The sequence below is a fragment of the Chlorocebus sabaeus genome, chromosome 10, assembly GCF_047675955.1.
Source record: "Chlorocebus sabaeus isolate Y175 chromosome 10, mChlSab1.0.hap1, whole genome shotgun sequence".
Taxonomy (NCBI): Eukaryota; Metazoa; Chordata; class Mammalia; order Primates; family Cercopithecidae; genus Chlorocebus; species Chlorocebus sabaeus.
This window is the reverse complement of record NC_132913.1, coordinates 95,515,528-95,533,186: the sequence shown is the minus strand read 5'-3', so window position 1 is coordinate 95,533,186 and position 17,659 is coordinate 95,515,528. Positions and strand designations below refer to the sequence as shown.

At 42.5% G+C, this 17,659-nt stretch overlaps 1 protein-coding gene and 1 pseudogene across 5 annotated transcripts in view; both read left to right on the top strand.

The window, feature by feature from the left end:
• The first annotated feature begins 2,725 nt into the window (after nt 1-2,725).
• PLEKHM3 (pleckstrin homology domain containing M3) overlaps nt 2,726-17,659 on the top strand; it is a 203,323-nt gene continuing 188,389 nt past the window's right edge. For 3 of the 5 annotated variants that reach the window (XM_007966037.3, XM_038001653.2, XM_007966039.3), the window contains exon 1: nt 2,729-3,051. The gene's annotated coding sequence lies outside the window, so the exon portion shown is untranslated. Of the gene's footprint in view, nt 3,052-8,029; nt 8,249-17,659 lie in introns of all 5 variants that reach the window. The other 2 variants (XM_038001652.2, XM_073019990.1) reach the window with 2 other exon arrangements.
• On the top strand, nt 9,297-9,395 carry LOC119625462 (U6 spliceosomal RNA; annotated as a pseudogene).

Genomic DNA, 17,659 nt, shown 5'->3' with positions numbered 1-17,659 from the left:
GACTTCAAGGCTAGCCTGAAATAGTTTTTCTCAAAGGGTGGTCCATGGATCACCTACATGGGAAGCACTTGAGGACCTTGTAGAAATTATGGGATTCAGGACCCTAATGTAGGTAGACCTTCAGAATAAAAATCTGTGAATGTGTGACCCAGTAATCTGCGTTATTTTGGTTTTTTGGGTTTTTTTTTGTTTTTTTTTTGTTTGTTTGTTTGTTTGTTTTGTTTTGAGATGGCGACTCACTCTGTCACCCAGGCTGGAGTGCAATGGCGTGATCTCGGCTCACTGCAACCTCTGCCTCCTGGGTTCAAGCAATTCTCCTGCCTCAGCCTCCTGAGTAGCTGGGACTACAGGCACTGGCCACCACATCTGGGTAATTTTTTGTATTTTTTTGTAGAAACAGTGTTTTACCATATTGGCCAGGCTGGTCTTGAACTCCTGACCTCAGGTGATCCGGCCTCCTCAGCCTCCCAAAGTGCTGGGATTACAGGCATGAGCCACCACGCCCGGCCTAGGAATCTGCATTTTTAACAGCATTCAAGAACCTTGACACTCAAAATGCAGCATCACCTAGAAGATCATGACTGTTGCAGAGGCCCCATCCCAGACTTACTGTATCAGAATCTGCATTTTGACAGAATTCTTACCCATTAAATCGTGAGATCCTAGAAGATTCTGTTCCATGTGAGTTTTGAGAACCACCAGTTCAACGGAAGACTGATCTGTGTAGCACAATGTAATGGGTGCATTTATAAAGGAACACATGAGGTCCTCTAGGAGTGCATAAAAGGGGCAGCTTCCCCTGTCAGGCAAAGTTTCCAGAAGAGGTGTAATATCACCTGCTGCTTTTTTTTTTTTTTTTTTTTTTTTTGAGACAGTGTCTTGCTCTGTTGCTCAGGCTGGAGGGCACTGGCTCAATATCAGCTCACTGCAACCTGTGCCTCCTGAGTTCAAACGATTCTAGTGCCTCAGCCTCCCAAGTAGCTGGGATTAGAGGTCGTGCGCCACCATGCCTGGCTAATTTTCATTTTAGTAGAGACAGGCTTTCACTATGTTGCCCAGGCTGGTCTCCAACTGCTGGCCTCAATCGATCCACCCGCCTCAACCTCCCAAAGTGCTGGGATTATAGGCGTGCACCATCATGCTCTGCTAATTTACGTATTTTTAGTAAAGATGAGGTTTTATCAAGTTGGTCAGTCTGGTCTCGAACCCCTGGCCTCAAGCGATCCACCCACCTCGACCTCCCTAAGTGCTGGGATTACAGGCTCGAGTCACTGTGCCTGGTCTTTTTTTTGGGTTGGTTTGTTTGTTTGTTTTTAGAGTGAAAGTTTATTAAAAAGCTTTAGAGTAGTAATGAAGGGAAGTAAAAGAAGAAAAGAACACCTGGAAGAAGGCCAAGCAGGTGACTTGAGAGACCAAGTGCCTGTCACCTGCTTCTTAAAGAGCAAGGAGAAATTAGCCAGGCTAAGTAAGAGGATGAGCCAGGATTGAGAACTCTCATGAGAGGGAATTACATGTACAAAGTCCTGAGGCAAAAGAGAATACTGCAAGTTTAGATAATTAAAACAAAACAAAACAAAAAAATGTACCCCTGGCCAGGTGAGGTGGCTCACACCTGTAATCCCAGGACTTTGGAAGGCAAGGAAGGAGGATCACCTGAGGCTAGGAGTTCAGGATCATCCTGGGCAACACAGGGAGACCTTGCCTTTACAAAAAAAAGAAATTAGCCATGTTGTGGTGATGCACGTCTGTAGTCCTACCTACTCAGGAGGCTGAGTTGGGAGGATCCCTTGAACCCAGGAGTTCAGGGCTGCGGTGAGCTATGATGGTGTGACTGCACTCTGGCCTGGGCACAGAGTGAGATCCTGTTTCTAGCAAAACGGAAAAAAAAGTATCTCAAATTGCAGGGTTTAAAGAAAGCTTATTTAAACTTCGAACATCAACCAAACGAAATATTTTCTTAACTCAATTGTTAAAGATTTGCTTATTAGTCTTCCAGAGGGTGGGAAGAGGAATCAAAGTTTTAGATTTCTATGTTTCATCCCCGACCCCTCTGACTTTTTTTTTCATTCCTTTGTTCATTCATTTATTCAGATATATATACATTGGGCATGTGCTAGGTGCCTACTAGATGGTGGTGAGTGAAACTGAAATAGTGCCCGCCCTCTGGGAGTTTATAGGTGAGATCGGTGAGCGTGGGAAGACCAATAAGATAGATAAATGTGTACTTATACAGTGAGAAAATGGCTAAGAAGTGTGCTATGATGGAAAACAGACAGGAAACTGCAAAGAAGGTCTGTCCAATCAGACCAGCATATCCCTGCAAAGCGACCACAGTCACGGTGGGTGGGGTGTGGGTGGTCTTACTCAACAGTCCTGCCCGCGTGCCACATGCACACTCTACTTTGCTGGGAATCCGCAAGTGGGGTGAAGACCTCACCTCAAAACCACCCTTTTCAACCTGCGTAGGAAAGGACAGTGAAAACGGATTTTCACTGCAGCCCCCAAACCGGAAATGAGAAGCAATCTCCAGGTTCTAATAGTCCCACTTTTGGAAATAACTTATTTCTTTGAGTAATTAATTCCCTTAGACAAGGGAGATGCTAAAAACCAGCCCGACCCTGACATGTTCTAAGTGACATTTTCCAATCGCAAAGACCCATTTTGGCGTTGGGTGGAGCAGTGAGGAGGCTCCGCGACGCACGCCATTGCTTTCACAATGTGTACGAGAGAAGCTGTATATAAGAAAGCAAAGAAATAAGAAGGCCTGGTGGGTGCGGTCAGGCCCGGCCGAAGTGCCCGGTCCCTCGGGCAGGAAAGACACGTCCTCGCAGCCTGGAACCTTGTGTGTCCGGCTCTGGCTGCCCGGGCCGCCGGCGGAAGCATTTCAGAGTGGGACCGCGAGAAGCCGCTTGTAAACAGAGCCGGGCCGGGATGGTCAGCGGCTGGGCTGGCTGTCACCGAGAGGCGGGCGGCGGGCTGCGGGAGCCAAGCCCCCGCCAGCAGCGGACTGCAGGCCCCGCAGGTGAAGGGAGAGTAGCAGCCGGCGCCCGGGTGAGCATCCGTCTGCTTCTGTGCTGCCTGGCCGGCCAGTTTGGGGGATGGGGTGGGGACGACAGCATTGTAAATATCTGAGCAGCTCCCGGGGTAGCGGTGATTTTGCTGTTTCTCCTATGCCCAGGTTTTTATTTCGTGCTGGAGATTGTACCACATTGCAATGGCTAATGGGTGATGGGAGATTACATGATGCATTGTCTGCTTGTTTTTGTGAATCAGGAATATAATAGGAGGAGAAAGTAGTTGAAATAGTACGTGATCTCGTTGAGTGCGTTATTAGTACCCCTGCTATCCCCTCCTGGGGATTATAAAACCAAACCCCAGCAGAGCTTTTAACCTACATCAGGCTGGGGCTTCCAGAAAACGATTGTTCTTTCTGTCGACTCTGTCCGTTTTTAACATATAGTAAATGACACCACATGACTGATGACAAGCATGGTTTGATCTTGTAGGAAAGAATTATTAAGCTAAAAAATCAAGATAAGGAAATCTCACACCCATCCCTTAAATAAAAATAAGTTACTACTGAGATATATATTTAGATGACAAATTGAGACTGGTCTGGATGTACACCTTGCAAAGCAAGACAAATTTGAATTTACCAGGTTAAGCTGAGATTGAGCCATGCTGTTGTAAACTTATTTAGAAGTTTATTTCTCTCCTTTTTTCTTCCTTGGAAGGAACCAGAGAGAAACAGCTGGATTTTTTTCTTTGTATTTTAATTTAAGTAATCGTAGTGAGTTGTGATTTGTATTTATGAAGTATTTTATTATAAAATACTACATGTAAATTATAATTGGCATACTTAAAATACAAGGCAGTTTTTGTTTGACTGACTTCAAGAAAATTCCTTAACAAAAGCTGGGCTATATATATATGTAGTCTCTAAAAATGTCAATTGACATTTGTAACCTTGGTCACATAGTCTTTTAGACAGGAGATGAATATTAGGTTAAATTGCACCTACAATAGATAGATATATATAGAAGAAATGATACTAATTCCTGATGAGTTTTTCTTTACAGTGAATATTTTTACAGTGTCATGGTTTATAGCAAAAACTATAAAGCCAGACTCCTTCAGTTTGAATTCCTGCTTGCTCACTTCCTAGTTGTGTAATCTTGGGCAGTTTACTTAGCTCTTCTGTTTCCTGATCTGTAGAATGGGATTAATAACAGTATTGACCTCATTAGGGTTTTTATTATTGTTATTGTTATTTTATTTTATTTTGAGACAGGGTCTTACTCTGTCACTCAGGCTGGAGTACAGTGGCATTATCATGCCTCACTGCAGTCTCGACTTCCTGGACTCAAGCGATCCTCCCACCTCAGCCTCCTGTGTGGCTGGAACCATAGGCACACGCCACCACAGCTGGCTAATTTTTGTACATTTGGTAGAGACAGGGTTTCGCCATGTTGTCCAGGCTGGTCTTGAACTCCTGAGCTCAAGGCTTAGAACAGTACCTGGCATATAGTAATTGCTGTATACATGTTTGTTAATAAATATATAAAATAAAAATATGCCAGTGTTGAAAATGGAATGGTGATTACCAGGGCCTGGAGGGAGGGAGGCAATGGAGGATTTGTTGTTTAGTGCTGCGGTCCCCAGCCTTTTTGGCAGCAGGGACAAGAAGACCATTTTTCCACAGAGCGGGTGGCGTGGGGTCGGGGAGTAGAGGGAGGATAGTTTCGGGATGAAACTGTTCCACCTCAGATCATTAGGCATTAGATCCTCATAAGGAGTGTGCAACCTAGATCCCTCACATGCACAGTTCACAATAAGGTTTGCATAAGAATCTAATGCTGCTGCCCATCTGATAGGAGGCGGAGCTCAGACGGTAATGTGTGGCTGGTCCATTGCTCACCTGCCGTGTGGCCCAGTTCCTAACAGGCCATGGACCAGTACTAGTCTGCAGGCATGGGGTTGGGGACCCCTGGTTTAATGGGTATAGAGTTTCAGTTTTGCAAAATGAAAAGTTCTGGAAATTGGCTGCACAACAGTGTGAATGTACTTAACAATACTGAACTGTACACTTAAAAATGGTTAAGATGGGGCTGGGTATGATGGCTCAGGCCTGTAATTCCAGTGCTTTGGGAGGCTGAGGCAGGGGCATTGCTTGAACCCAAGAGTTGGAGGTTAAGTGAGGTATGATTACGCCACTGCACACCAGCCTGGGCAACAGAGCAAGACCATGTCTTAAAAAAAAAAAAAAAAGGTTAATATGGTAAATTTCATATTATATGTATTTTACAACCGTTTAAAACTTTTAAATACCAGTGTTAGCAAACTTATGTTTTCAAAATTTTATTAGCATGCTGCAGTCCCATTCACAGTTAGTTGCCTTTGCCATTATGGAAATGCAGCTTCTGCAGTCATCAGTAAGATTCACTTTTTTAGTAGATTTGTGTAATTGAGATTTAATTATAAAGAACACAAACAAATGATAAGAAACAACACCTAAGACTCTGTGGCAGGCAGAATTCTAAAAATGCCTCTCTACTAAAATTGCTCTCTGTACTCTGTGAAACCTGTGCATATAATAAGAATCCACTTTCTTGATTATGTTATGTGGCACAGTTGAATTTAAAATGGTGCGATTTTCCGGATGGGTCTAATCTAATCACAGGAGCCCATAAAAGTTGAGCGCTTTCTCTGTCTGGGAAGTTGGAGAGACTTAAAGCAGGAGGGCTCAACGTGCTGTGTTGCGGCTTCGAAGGTGGAGGGGAACTGTTGAGAGGGAATTTGGGCAGCTTTGAGGAGTACTGGAGGCCTAGAGTTGGTGAGGGTGGCCCCAGCAACAACCAGCATAGAAAGAAATGGGGACCTCTGACATAGGCCACAAGGAACTAGATTATGTCAACAATTCTAATAAGCTTATAACTGGATTATTTACCTGAGTTTCTATTAATAGATAAGAACCCAGCCTGGCCACTACCTTGATTTCAGCTTTGTGTGAGAGAATCTGAGCAGAAAACCCCGCCAAGCCCATCCAGGCTTCTGACCTTCAGAACTGTGAGAAAATAAATAGGTGGTGTTTTAAGCTACTTAAGTTTGTAGAAATTTGTTATGCAACCATAGAAAACTAATACAGAAAGAAAAATTGAAACAATAGCAAAGTATCATTTTTTCCAAATCTCAAATTAACATAAATTTTCAAAACGCCTCCACACCAGTTAGTGTGTAGCACAGCAGACACTCGCAAATGCTAGGTGGGATGCACAATTGCTGTAACCTTTCCAAACAGCTCATTGCTGAATGTATGAAAAGCCTCAATGATGCTCCTACCTTTTGACCCAGTTAATTCCACTTCTAGGGTCCAGCCAAAGGAATTTTTCAGAAATATTTTAAAAGTTGATGTTCAAAGATGCTCAATATAACTTTATTTAGAAAAAAACATGTGTAATAACCTGAATGCCCCAAAACAGGGGAACAAATTATGGTGTCGTCAATAGATACAGTGTTATATAGACACTAAAAAGGATTTTTTTTTTAATTTTTATTTTTTTGAGACGGAGTCTCGCTGTGTCGCCCAGGCTGGAGTGCAGTGGCGCGATCTTGGCTCACTGCAAGCTCCGCCTCCCAGGTTCACTCCATTCTCCCGCCTCAGCCTCCCGAGTAGCTGGGACTACAGGCGCCCGCCACCACACCCGGCTAATTTTTTGTATTTTTAGTAGCAACAGGGTTTCACCATTCACAGGATGGTCTCGATCTCCTGACCTCGTGATCCACCTGCCTCGGCCTCCCAAAGTGCTGGGATTACAGGTGTGAGCCACCACGCCCGGCCAAAAGGATTTCTTAATGAAGTTTAAAAGTGTGGAAAGGTGTTACCAATGATTGCTAGTTGGGGAAAAATGCGTATCTATAGTAAGCTCTGAACTATGTTTAAAAAAACAAAATCTACGTAAGGGCTGAAAGGACCACAACGGGGCAGTGCTTTTTTTCCAGTGGAAGGTGAATAGGCATTGTTTATTTTGCCCTTTATTCTCTTCCATATTTTCAAAATGACAAGCAATGAACATGTAGTACTTATTTATAATCACAGAACTCAATAAACATTATTTTAAAAGCTGTCAAGTCTCTACATTGTGGGGAATACAGTGACTATGAAACATTGTACAGTCAAATACTGGAGATAAAATCCATAAATAAGTATGTGGCAGAAAGTGATTTTTTAAAGAAAACAAGATATAGAAAACATTATTATTGAAAAGATTGAAAATAAAGTTGGAAACTTATTTCTCAGTAGCGTAATAAGTGAAAGTTTCGTGGTAGAAGGATCACTGAATGTCATATAGAAGTAATAGAAAAAGGAGGCACATGGCTGAATGTTCATTAAAAGTATTTTGTTTTCTTATAGATTGAGGGATGTAGGTTTTGGGCTAAGGACTCAGGTTAATTATACTGGTGGAAAACAACTGTGAAGAATATGTAACCATTTACAGAAAAAAATGGTGCCTGATTAGGAAAACCGAGCTGGCCCTAGCACAGTAACATCTTCATTAAAAAACATCCAAGGCTAATATTTACTGAATATTTATGAGATACTTGACATACTCTATTACAGTTTAATCTTGTATATAGCCTTTGCTTAAGACTTGAAGTCATTCATTTACATATATAAAAAGTAGGCAGGTAGACAGGTACTAATTTAATTACTGGTTTCAAAAGACTTGACTTTAATGGGAACTTGGAGAAGGTTAGATTGGGCAGGTTCTTTAGGATTCTTTATCTCTAGACAGTTACCAGCAGCACCAAGCTACTGCTGCTGTTACTTTTATTTTCCCATTGTCACCCTATCCTATTTCACATCACCCTGTCCCCCAACGCCCCTAGAAAAGTACAGAGAGTGTCTGTGGCCCCATTGGTTGCTGGCCAAATGCTGATTTGCTTCAGCAAATGTTAAGCCCTTAAAAGAAAAAGTCTGCAGGGATATCTAGCAAGGAGTTGCTTTTTTCTTCTCGCTTTCTCCTTTTAGAGTACATTTGGCATTTGGTTCATAAGGAACTGAACTACATCCTAGCTTGGAGTTTCTGACGCAAGCCAATTAATTCAGAGAACTCAGTGCTGAGTGACAGTGTGATAAAAATGACCACCAGCAATAAATTCCATGCGTTATGTTTGCTCTGTTTCATTGGCTACTGTGGATCATACCAGACATTGAAAAACATGCATAATTTGCCTTCGTGCTGACAAGGTAAAAGTTTTATTTGTTCCATAAGTAATTAATCTTGATGACAGTATGAGTTATGAGCAAAAGCAAAAGTCAAAATATGGAGGCCATTGCGTTAAGATGGCAGGCATGCTGTTTCATTAGCATTTTGTTTGTTTTTCATACACTCATTAATTGTTCATTTGAGTTATGTGGTTCAAATAGAATCCCCCAATCATATGATATGCCACATTTGTGACCATGGTAGAGATTTATTTATCCAGTTCTCCTGCCTAGTGTAACCAGTTTATAATTCAGTACAAACTAAAGCTGTTCTATCTGGCATTATCCAGTTTACCTGTGAATACTTATGTAACTGGGAAATTGTTAAATATCCACTTCACTGGGCCGGGCGCGGTGGCTCAAGCCTGTAATCCCAGCACTTTGGGAGGCCGAGACGGGCGGATCACGAGGTCAGGAGATCGAGACCATCCTGGCTAACACGGTGAAACCCCGTCTCCACTAAAAAATACAAAAAATTAGCCAGGCGAAGTGGTGGGCGCCTGTAGTCCCAGCTACTCGGGAGGCTGAGGCAGGAGAATGGCGTAAACCCGGGAGGCGGAGCTTGCAGTGAGCTGAGATCCGGCCACTGCACTCCAGCCTGGGCGACAGAGCGAGACTCTGTCTCGGAAAAAAAAATATATATATATATCCACTTCACCTTGTATTCTGTAGGTCTGATTATATAAATGTTGATTTTTCAGTCACAGAACAAAAAACATGTGTTATAGGTTAGAAACATCAGATCTATAACTAGCAGATTTTTTGTTCCAGGAAATTAGCTGAATGATCTCCTCCTACATGTTCTTGATCCACGTTTACCAGCACTATCACTTTTCCAGAACAGCTTCTCTTCCACCTTCAGGGATTCATGATTTGTTGATTCAGCATGTAAGGATTGAGCACTTGTTTTGTGCCATGGCACAGTACTTGGAGGTAGGAATGAACAAGACAGGCACAGTCCATGCCTTCATGAAGTTTACAGTCTAGTGGGGGAGACCAACAGTAAACAAGCCATTTGAAAATAACTTGTGTGCTCACTTCGGCAGCACATACCTTAAAACTGGAACAACACAGAGATTAGCATGGCTTCTGTGCAGGGATGACATGCAAATCTGTGAAGAGCGCTTTCAGGTAATGTTAAGATGTGTATGGTTTATACCAATGGTAAAAAATTATAAAGTTAAAAAAAATAGCTTGAGATGCATAATAGTGGAGGAAATCTGGGTGCTGTGGTAGCATATAAGAGGCCATTCAAAATGGACCTGGAGGTCAGGAGAGATGTGATTCCTCATCAAGGACTGGACAGCTGAATTACACTTAGCCAGATTGTTTGTGTGTGGGTGGGAGGTAAGGAGGGGACAGTGGTGATAAAGAAGATGAGGGTGATGGTGGTGGAAAACAGTGTTCCAGGCAGAGGAAACAAGATAGGTGAGAAAGCACGTGGAAAATTCCAGGTTTGGTTTTGTTTTCAGACAAGGTCTTATTCTATTGCCCAAGGTGGCGTGCAGTGGCGTGATCATAGCTCACTGTAGCCTCAAACTCCTGAGCCCAAGCGATCCTCCTACCTCAGCCTACTGCGTAGCTGGGACTGTAGGTTCACACCCCCATGCCTAGTTAACTTTAAAAATTTTTTTTGTAGAGATGGGGTCTCACTATGTTGCTCAGGATGGTCTTGAACCCCTAGCCTCCAGCAATCCTCCCATCTTGGCCTCCCAAAGTGCCGGGATTACAGGTGTGAGGCACTGCACCTGGTTCCAGTTTCTATAAATCTTTTTTTTTTTTTTAATTTTGAGATGCAGTGGCACAATCACAGCTGAAAGTGCTGGGATTACGGGCATCAGCTACTGCTCCTGGCCTGTATAAATTCTTTATAGGTAGATATAGAGTGGGGGTGAGGTGGGAGTGGGTGTGGGGTGAGGGTAGGGGTAGAGAGAGAGATTAAAGAGATAAGGCCAAGAAGGTAGGTGGCCATAAACTCTTTCAGGTAATGTTAAGATGTGTGTAGTTTATCCAAATGGCAATAGGTTTTAATTTTGGAAAGAACATTTTGGTTGCAGTGTGGTGAATGGATTAGAGGAGGGTAAGACTGAAGGGAAGAAGATTGGATGGTGGTGATTGAATGAAGTCAGTGGAGACAGAGAAATGGGTAGATGTGGCCAATGCTGTAGATGAGAATTCATCTGACTTGCTGATTTGGAGTGATTGCAGGTGAGGGAGCCAGAAGGATCAAGAATGATGTCTATCTTTTGGCGACAGAGGATACGTCCTTTACTCTATGGTGAATGCTGAGAGGAGGGGCAGTTTTGAGATAAGATGAGTTCAGTGTTGCATATGCAGGTCTAGAGCTTGAGAGTAATGTGTTTTGGTTTTTTTTTTTTCTTTTTGGGACAGAGTCTTGCTCTGTCGCCAGGCTGGAGTGCAGTGGCGTGATCTCGGCTCACTGCAACTTCCGCCTTCCAGGTTCAAGCAATTCTCCTGCCTCAGCCTTTCGAGTAGCTGGGACTACAGGCGCGTGCCACCACCCCCAGCTAATTTTTGTATTTTTGGTAGAAACGAGGTTTCATCATGTTGGCCAGGATCATCTCGATCTCTTGACCTCGTGATCCACCTGCCTCGGCCTCCCAAAGGGCTGGGATTACAGGCGTGAACCACTGTGCCTGGCCGGAGAGTAATATGTTTCTTGTCTGCCACGTAAATTGCAGCTGAAGCCATAGGATGAAGATCACTCAGGGAGGGCAGACGAGGAACCAGATAAGAGGGTTATGGGCAAAACGGGAATACCCACATGTACAATATGGGCATAGGAAGGGGAGCCCATAGAAGGTAGTGGGAGGAGCCTCCAGAGTTGGAGAAATACCAGGAGAGAGCTTCCGTGAATTCATGAGAGAGTGCAAGGAGTGGGTGTTCAGTAGGTGAAATACTGCTGTGTAGTTAGGTCAGATGCTGAGTGAAAAGTCTTTAGGGTTTAGCAAAAAGAAAATCATTGGTGACCTTTTCCTGTGAAGTTTCAGCTGGGACAGAATCAGACTGCTTCTTGAAGGGAGAATGAATGGGCAATGAGAAATGGAGTCAGAAAGTATAAAGAACAAGTTTCTTCAAGAAACTTACAAAAAAAAAAGAGAGGAAGGGGAAAATATCCTAGCTGTGGGGAAACTTGGGCGGCAAAGATGGGTTTTATTCGTTTTTTACTTTTTTGAGAAGAGATATTCCTTTTGAATTTTTATGCAACAGTGCAACACTTGCGCCACTGAATCCGTCCTTTCCAAGACCACCAGAAAAGCTGATGCACAGCAACTCCTACTGCCTTGAAAATGCTGGAGGAACCTTGAGTAGATTAAAACCTTATTTCGAAGCTTCCTAAACCGAGTGCTGTTGCCACTCCCTCCACCAGTTCGTTGATTTATAATGGAGATCAAAGAGAATGTGGTGACCTTTTCGTTGGTATCAGGCAACTGATGGGCATCCTGTACACTGCTTTGGAGTTCATAAAACACTACATTATGTTATTTGATTTGCACTCTGAAAAAGGTGAGAGAGGTATCCTTATTTGCCCTACATCACAGACAAATTACAGTTGGCCCCCTGCATCTGTGGGTTCCACATCTGCAGATTCAGCCAACCATGGATCAAAAATATTAGGAAAAAAAAATTCCACAAAGATCTAAAAGGCAAAACTTGAGTTTGCTAAATGCTGAATACCACATTGACTCCACCAGATGAGAGGATGTGTAGGCACTGTATTAGATATTGTAAGTAACCTAGAGATGACTTATGGGAGGATGTGCGTAGGTTGTATGCAAATATTACACAATTTTCTATAAGGGACTTGAGCATCTGTGGATTTTAGTATCTGATGGGGTCCTGGAACCAATCCCCCATGGATACAGAGTAACTGAAATTCAGATTCAAGTCGCTTGTCCAGAATCAAACTTCTCATAATGATACCTAGAAAGTTGAGGCCCAGATTGGCTAATTCCAAATATTGTGGTTCAAAAGTGGTTGCCCTACGCTGAAAGGTTAGCTATGGCCTCTGTATTTTCATGGTAGTATGGTAATATGAAACCAGGGCATATATATATATATGTATTTTAAACAGGGTCTCACTCTGTCACCCAGGTTGGAGTACAGTGGCTCGATCTCGGCTCACTGCAATCTCTGCCTCCCAGGCTCCCGCAGTCCTCCCACCTCAGCCTCCTGAGTAGCTGGGACCACTGCCATACACCACCATGCCTGGCTAGGTTTTTGTATTTTGGGTAGAGACAAGGTTTCACCCTGTTCCCCAGGCTGATCTCGAACTCCTGAGCTCAGGAAATCCACCTGCCACCGCCTCCCAAAGTGCTGGGATTATAGGTGTGAACCACCACACCCAGCCAGCATATCATCTTTTAGTAGATTATAGAAACAAGACAGAAGGTTGTGGGTCAATTTTGTTATTTTGTTTGAACCCCACATACATTGATATTTGCCTGTCCCCCCAAAAAAAGTCAAGTTAGTTTTAGAAGGAGGCAGTTTATTTATTTAATTAATTTATTTATTTATTTTGAGATGGAGTCTCTCCCTGTCCCCCAGGCTAGAGTGCAATGGCGAGATCTCGGCTCACTGCAACCTCTGCCTCATGGGTTCTAGAGATTCTCCTGCCTCAGCCTCCTGAGTAGCTGGGATTACAGGCACCCACCATCACAGCCAACTAATTCTTGTATTTTTAGTAGAGACGGGGTTTCTCCATTTTGGCTGGGCTGGTCTTGAACTCCTGACCTCAGGTGATCCACCTGCCTCGGCCTCCCAAAGTGCTGGGATTACAGGCATGAGCCACTGTGCCTGGTCAGCAATTTATTTCAGTATGCCTTAATCATCAAAATATGTTTGAATTATTGATCGTAACATCTAATTTGAAATATTTCTTTTAATTCTTTTGACAGAAACATTTGTTTGCAGGTTGTTTTAAGCAAACATTTTTACAAGTGTTTCTATTTATTGGCTAAATGAAAAATGATGTCGCAGGGAAGCACTAGTAAAAGGTTTGGGCAATTAGGACCATGTAAACATTTGCAGAAGCACTTGTTTCGCCTAAATGAAGTCACAGTTATTATACCCTTGCAAACATTCCAAGTAATGTGTCCAAGGTCACTAAGACAATTGAGGTTAGCTATTTAGAGAACAGCTTTTTACTGTGTTTGTTCAGGAACCTGTCTTCTACCATTTCCTTAGAGAACTTATAATAATAACACAGAAGTATTATAGAGGTGATTTTTTTTTTTAAATTAAGTATAAACTACTTCCCCAGGTATAAATGTGATATTTAGCAATTAACTCTCTGGGTCATGGGATTAAGAAACATATTTGGAAATAAATAATAAAGTTGCTGACATTTGACACTAAAATTTGAAGCACCATATTCATGTACTAAAATTTTAGCCATATTATCCCAGGGTAATTAATTTGCTCTGAATTGTCATATGGAGCTGTGTGTGTATCTTAGAGTCTTGTTTCTACTCACTGACCATATTTCCCTAGACAAGTAACTTCATCTTTTTAAATCTCAGTTTCCTTATCTGTAAAGTAGTAATAATAGCAGCTTTCTAATAGGGTGGTTGTGAGGATTTAACAACATAATGCAGTAGAGGGCTTAACATATGTTAAGTAGTAAGTACTTTAGTAAGTATGCAATAAATATTAGCTATAACTTTTTAATCTTGGTCTTAGATTAGGGCTTATAAGAACTATATTTTGTTGTTAAACATTTTATCAAATACATCATTCAACCTTTAAAATGTGTCCATCCACATTGAAGGAGTCCTCTGCAGGACATGTTTAAAGAGTTTAGCATAGCCATAGCAGTGCCTGATTCAGCTATTTATTCCCAGCTATCATATGCCTATCATCCTGATGTCAGAGCAAAACAATCCAAGAAGTATGGATCAATCAGAGCTCCAGAATTCAACTCCAGAATGTTCACACATTGTTTGATAAAATCTATGCCATGCTAACGGTAATAGTCCCTAATAAAAGAAATTCAGAAACTGTTTTAATGTAAACCCTGATTAGGGGAATGAAAACATAGTTCCTACTACTCTTTTTTTTTTTTTTGAGATGGAGTCTTACTCTGTGTCCCAGGCCAGAGTGCAGTGGTGCAATCTTAGCCCACTGCAACCTCCGCCTCCCAGGTTCAAGTGATTCTCCTGCCTCAGCCTCCCGAGTAGCTAGGATTACAGACGCCTGCCACCAGGGCCAGCTAATTTTTGTATTTTTAGTAGAGACGAGGTTTCACCATGTTGACCAGGCTGGTCTCAAACTCCTGACCTCAGGTGATCTGCCTGCCTCGTCCTCCCAAAGTACTGGGATTACAGGCATGAGCCACTGCACCTGGCCAGTTCCTACTATTCTTATCCTTCATACCTTATCAGGTTTTATTCTGTCCTGTGTGATGGGCAGAGATTTTTCTGTCCTTCAATTTGTACATAGTTAAATGACAGAGACTCATTGTGTTATTTTGCCTTATCTTGTGCTTATCTTTGAGGGTCAGAGACAGTGTTTTGTCTGCCTTTGCCAGCCTTGCTTGTTTCCTGACTAAATTGGTTAAGAGGCTGATTGGTAGCCAAGGTTGTTGTCACAGATTAAGTCCAAAAGGGAGGGAGAGGTCATAGATGCAGCCCGTCACTGCTGAGTATGTCTGCCCTTTCAAACAAGAGGTGAGTCACCTTTTTGCTTAGCTCTTACCATTGGTCTAGTACTCTTGGGATGCCAGTTAACAAAGACCTAGGCTTACTTTTTAGCAGGTTCGAGTTCAGCAGAGACAGAAAATAAATCAACTAATTACTTCTCTCATACATTTACTCTGAATGCCCATGGAAACTGGTTTTGTGAGTGTATGCTAAGCCATAAGCTGGTTGTTTTTTTGAAGGTTAAAGTTGTAAGTATTCTCCCTTCTGCTGGTGAGCTACAGTGACCAAAAGAGTTAAAGTCAACAGAAAGTGAGGGAATTATTCATTTGCCACGACATCCTCACCACCCAGCAAAGGCCTTCTGTTGGACAAGAATGTGTCTGTGGGTCAGAACGACTTGAACAGCTTGTGAAGAAGGCCTTTGCATGCTTGCCTTCCGTGTGTGGTTAGTTCACATAGTGCTCACTCTTTAGTGGAACCTTTGAGGCTGTTATTGTAGGCTGACAGCTTCATCCCAGAAGCAGCATAATTTCTTTTGTTTTGTTTTGTTTTTTTTTCTTTTTGAGACAGAGTCTTGCTGTGTTGCCCAGGCTGGAGTGCAGTGGCATGATCTCGGCTCACCGCAACCTCCGTCTCCTGGGTTCAAGCGATTCTCCTGCCTCAGCCTCCTCAGTAACTGGGAGTACAGGCGCATGCCACCATGCCCAGCTAATTTTTGTATTTTTAGTAGAGATGGGGTTTCGTTAGGTTGGCCAGGCTGGTCTGGAACTCCTGACCTGTTGATCCGCCTCCCTTGGCCTCCCAAAGTGCTGGGATTATAGGCATGAGCCACCATGCCTGGCCTGCAGCATGATTTCTGGAGCAGGTATGATTGGTTTTGTTGTATGTTTTTGTTTCCTTTGTTTCTGATTTCTTTCGACTAAAGTAATCTCTGTATATCTATCATTGTCATTTAATTGTGTTCTGTTACTTGTAAGATTCTTTATTGTCCCTTAGTTAGTAATGATTCCTTATTTGTGCTTGTATAACACGTTTTATATACTTCTGTTGAAGTGCTTTTTATACTTGGTTTTGTGTCTCACTCTCCACTAGCTATTTAGCTCTTCAAGAGCAGGAGCTGTGTTTTGTGTCTCTAATATCTCACATAGTGTTTGGGTACTTGGTCTGTCCTCTATAAATGCTTGTTGAGGATAAATGGTTATGTGGTTAGAAATCAGCTAACTAATAGGAATAGTCATTGTTTTAGAGTTAATAAAGAACTTTCACATGCTTTGTCCATATTGTGCTTCTCTGCTTTCTCAGGTAGAAGGCAGCAGGCATTGGCAGGACTTCCGTTTTGCAGATAAGAAGGGCACAGAAGCCCTGAGTCAGCCTGACTTGCTGGATGTCAGTTAGCTTAGAAGGCAGTGTGGGGACATGACCCTTTCCTGGTGTTATAAATTTATGTTCTTCCTATTGCCACACTTCTCTCACACTGAACAAACTCAGTACTTAGTCTGAGTAGCTCAGGGGTTGGATTCAGCCTACTCACTCCTTGTTTATGGTCCTTCTACCAACATCAGGGCCCCTGTGTGATTTAAGGTGATTTAAAATGTAATTGAACTTGGGTGGCCCAAAGGACTCAGTAATTAGACAAGAATTTGAGGAACTTTGTTTTCTTCTCTTTGGGAACACAATTGACAATAAATGAATCATCTTGGGTTCTCTTTCATCATCTTTAAAATAGTGCCAGTACTTTACTCACCTCTCTTTTTTGAGATTACTACAAGTGTTTATTAAGAAGTTATTAAGAAGGCCAGTTGCAGTGGCTCACCCGTGTAATCCTGGCACTTTGGGAGGCCGAGGTGGCTGGATCACCTGAGGTCAGGAATTCAAGACCAGCCTGGCCAATATGATGAAACCCCATCTCTACTAAACATACAAAAAATTAGCCAGGCGTGGTGGTGGGCACCTGTAATGCCAGTTACTCAGGAGGCTGAGCAGGAAAATCACTTGAACCTAGGAGGCAGAGGTTGCGGTAAGCCGAGATCATACCATTGCACTCCAGCCTGGGCAACAAGAGTGAAACTGTCTCAAAAAAAAAAAAAAAAATGAAGTTTATCAAGTACTTTTTTTTTTCATTTTCATAAGTTTGTGGGGAACAGGTGGTATTTAGTTACTAAGTTCTTTAGTGGTGACTTGTGAGATTTTGGTGCACCCATCCCCCAGGCAGTATACACTGAACCGGATTTGTAGTCTTTTATTCCTCACCTCCTCCCCACCCTTTCCCCCTAAGTCCCCAAAGTCTATTTTCTCATTCTTATGCCTTTGACTCCTCATAGCTTAGCTCCCATTTATGAGTGAGAACATGCGATGTTTGGTTTTTCATTCCTGAGTTACTTCACTTAGAATAGTAGACTCCAAACCCATCCAGGTTGCTGCAAATGCCATTAACTGATTCCTTTTTATGGCTGAGTAGTAGTCCATCATATACATATATTTATATCTATATGTATCTATATATAGATTATATATATAGATATCTCACAGTTTCTTTCTGTTTGTTGATTGATGGGCATTTGGGTTGGCTCCACATTTTTGCAGCTGCAAATTGTGCTACTATAAATATGCATGTGCAAGTGTCTTTTTCGTATAATGACTTCTTTTCCTCTGGGTAGATACCCAGTAGTGGGATTGCTGGGTCAAATGGTAGTTCTACTTTTAGTTCTTAAAGGAATCTCCCACTGTTTTC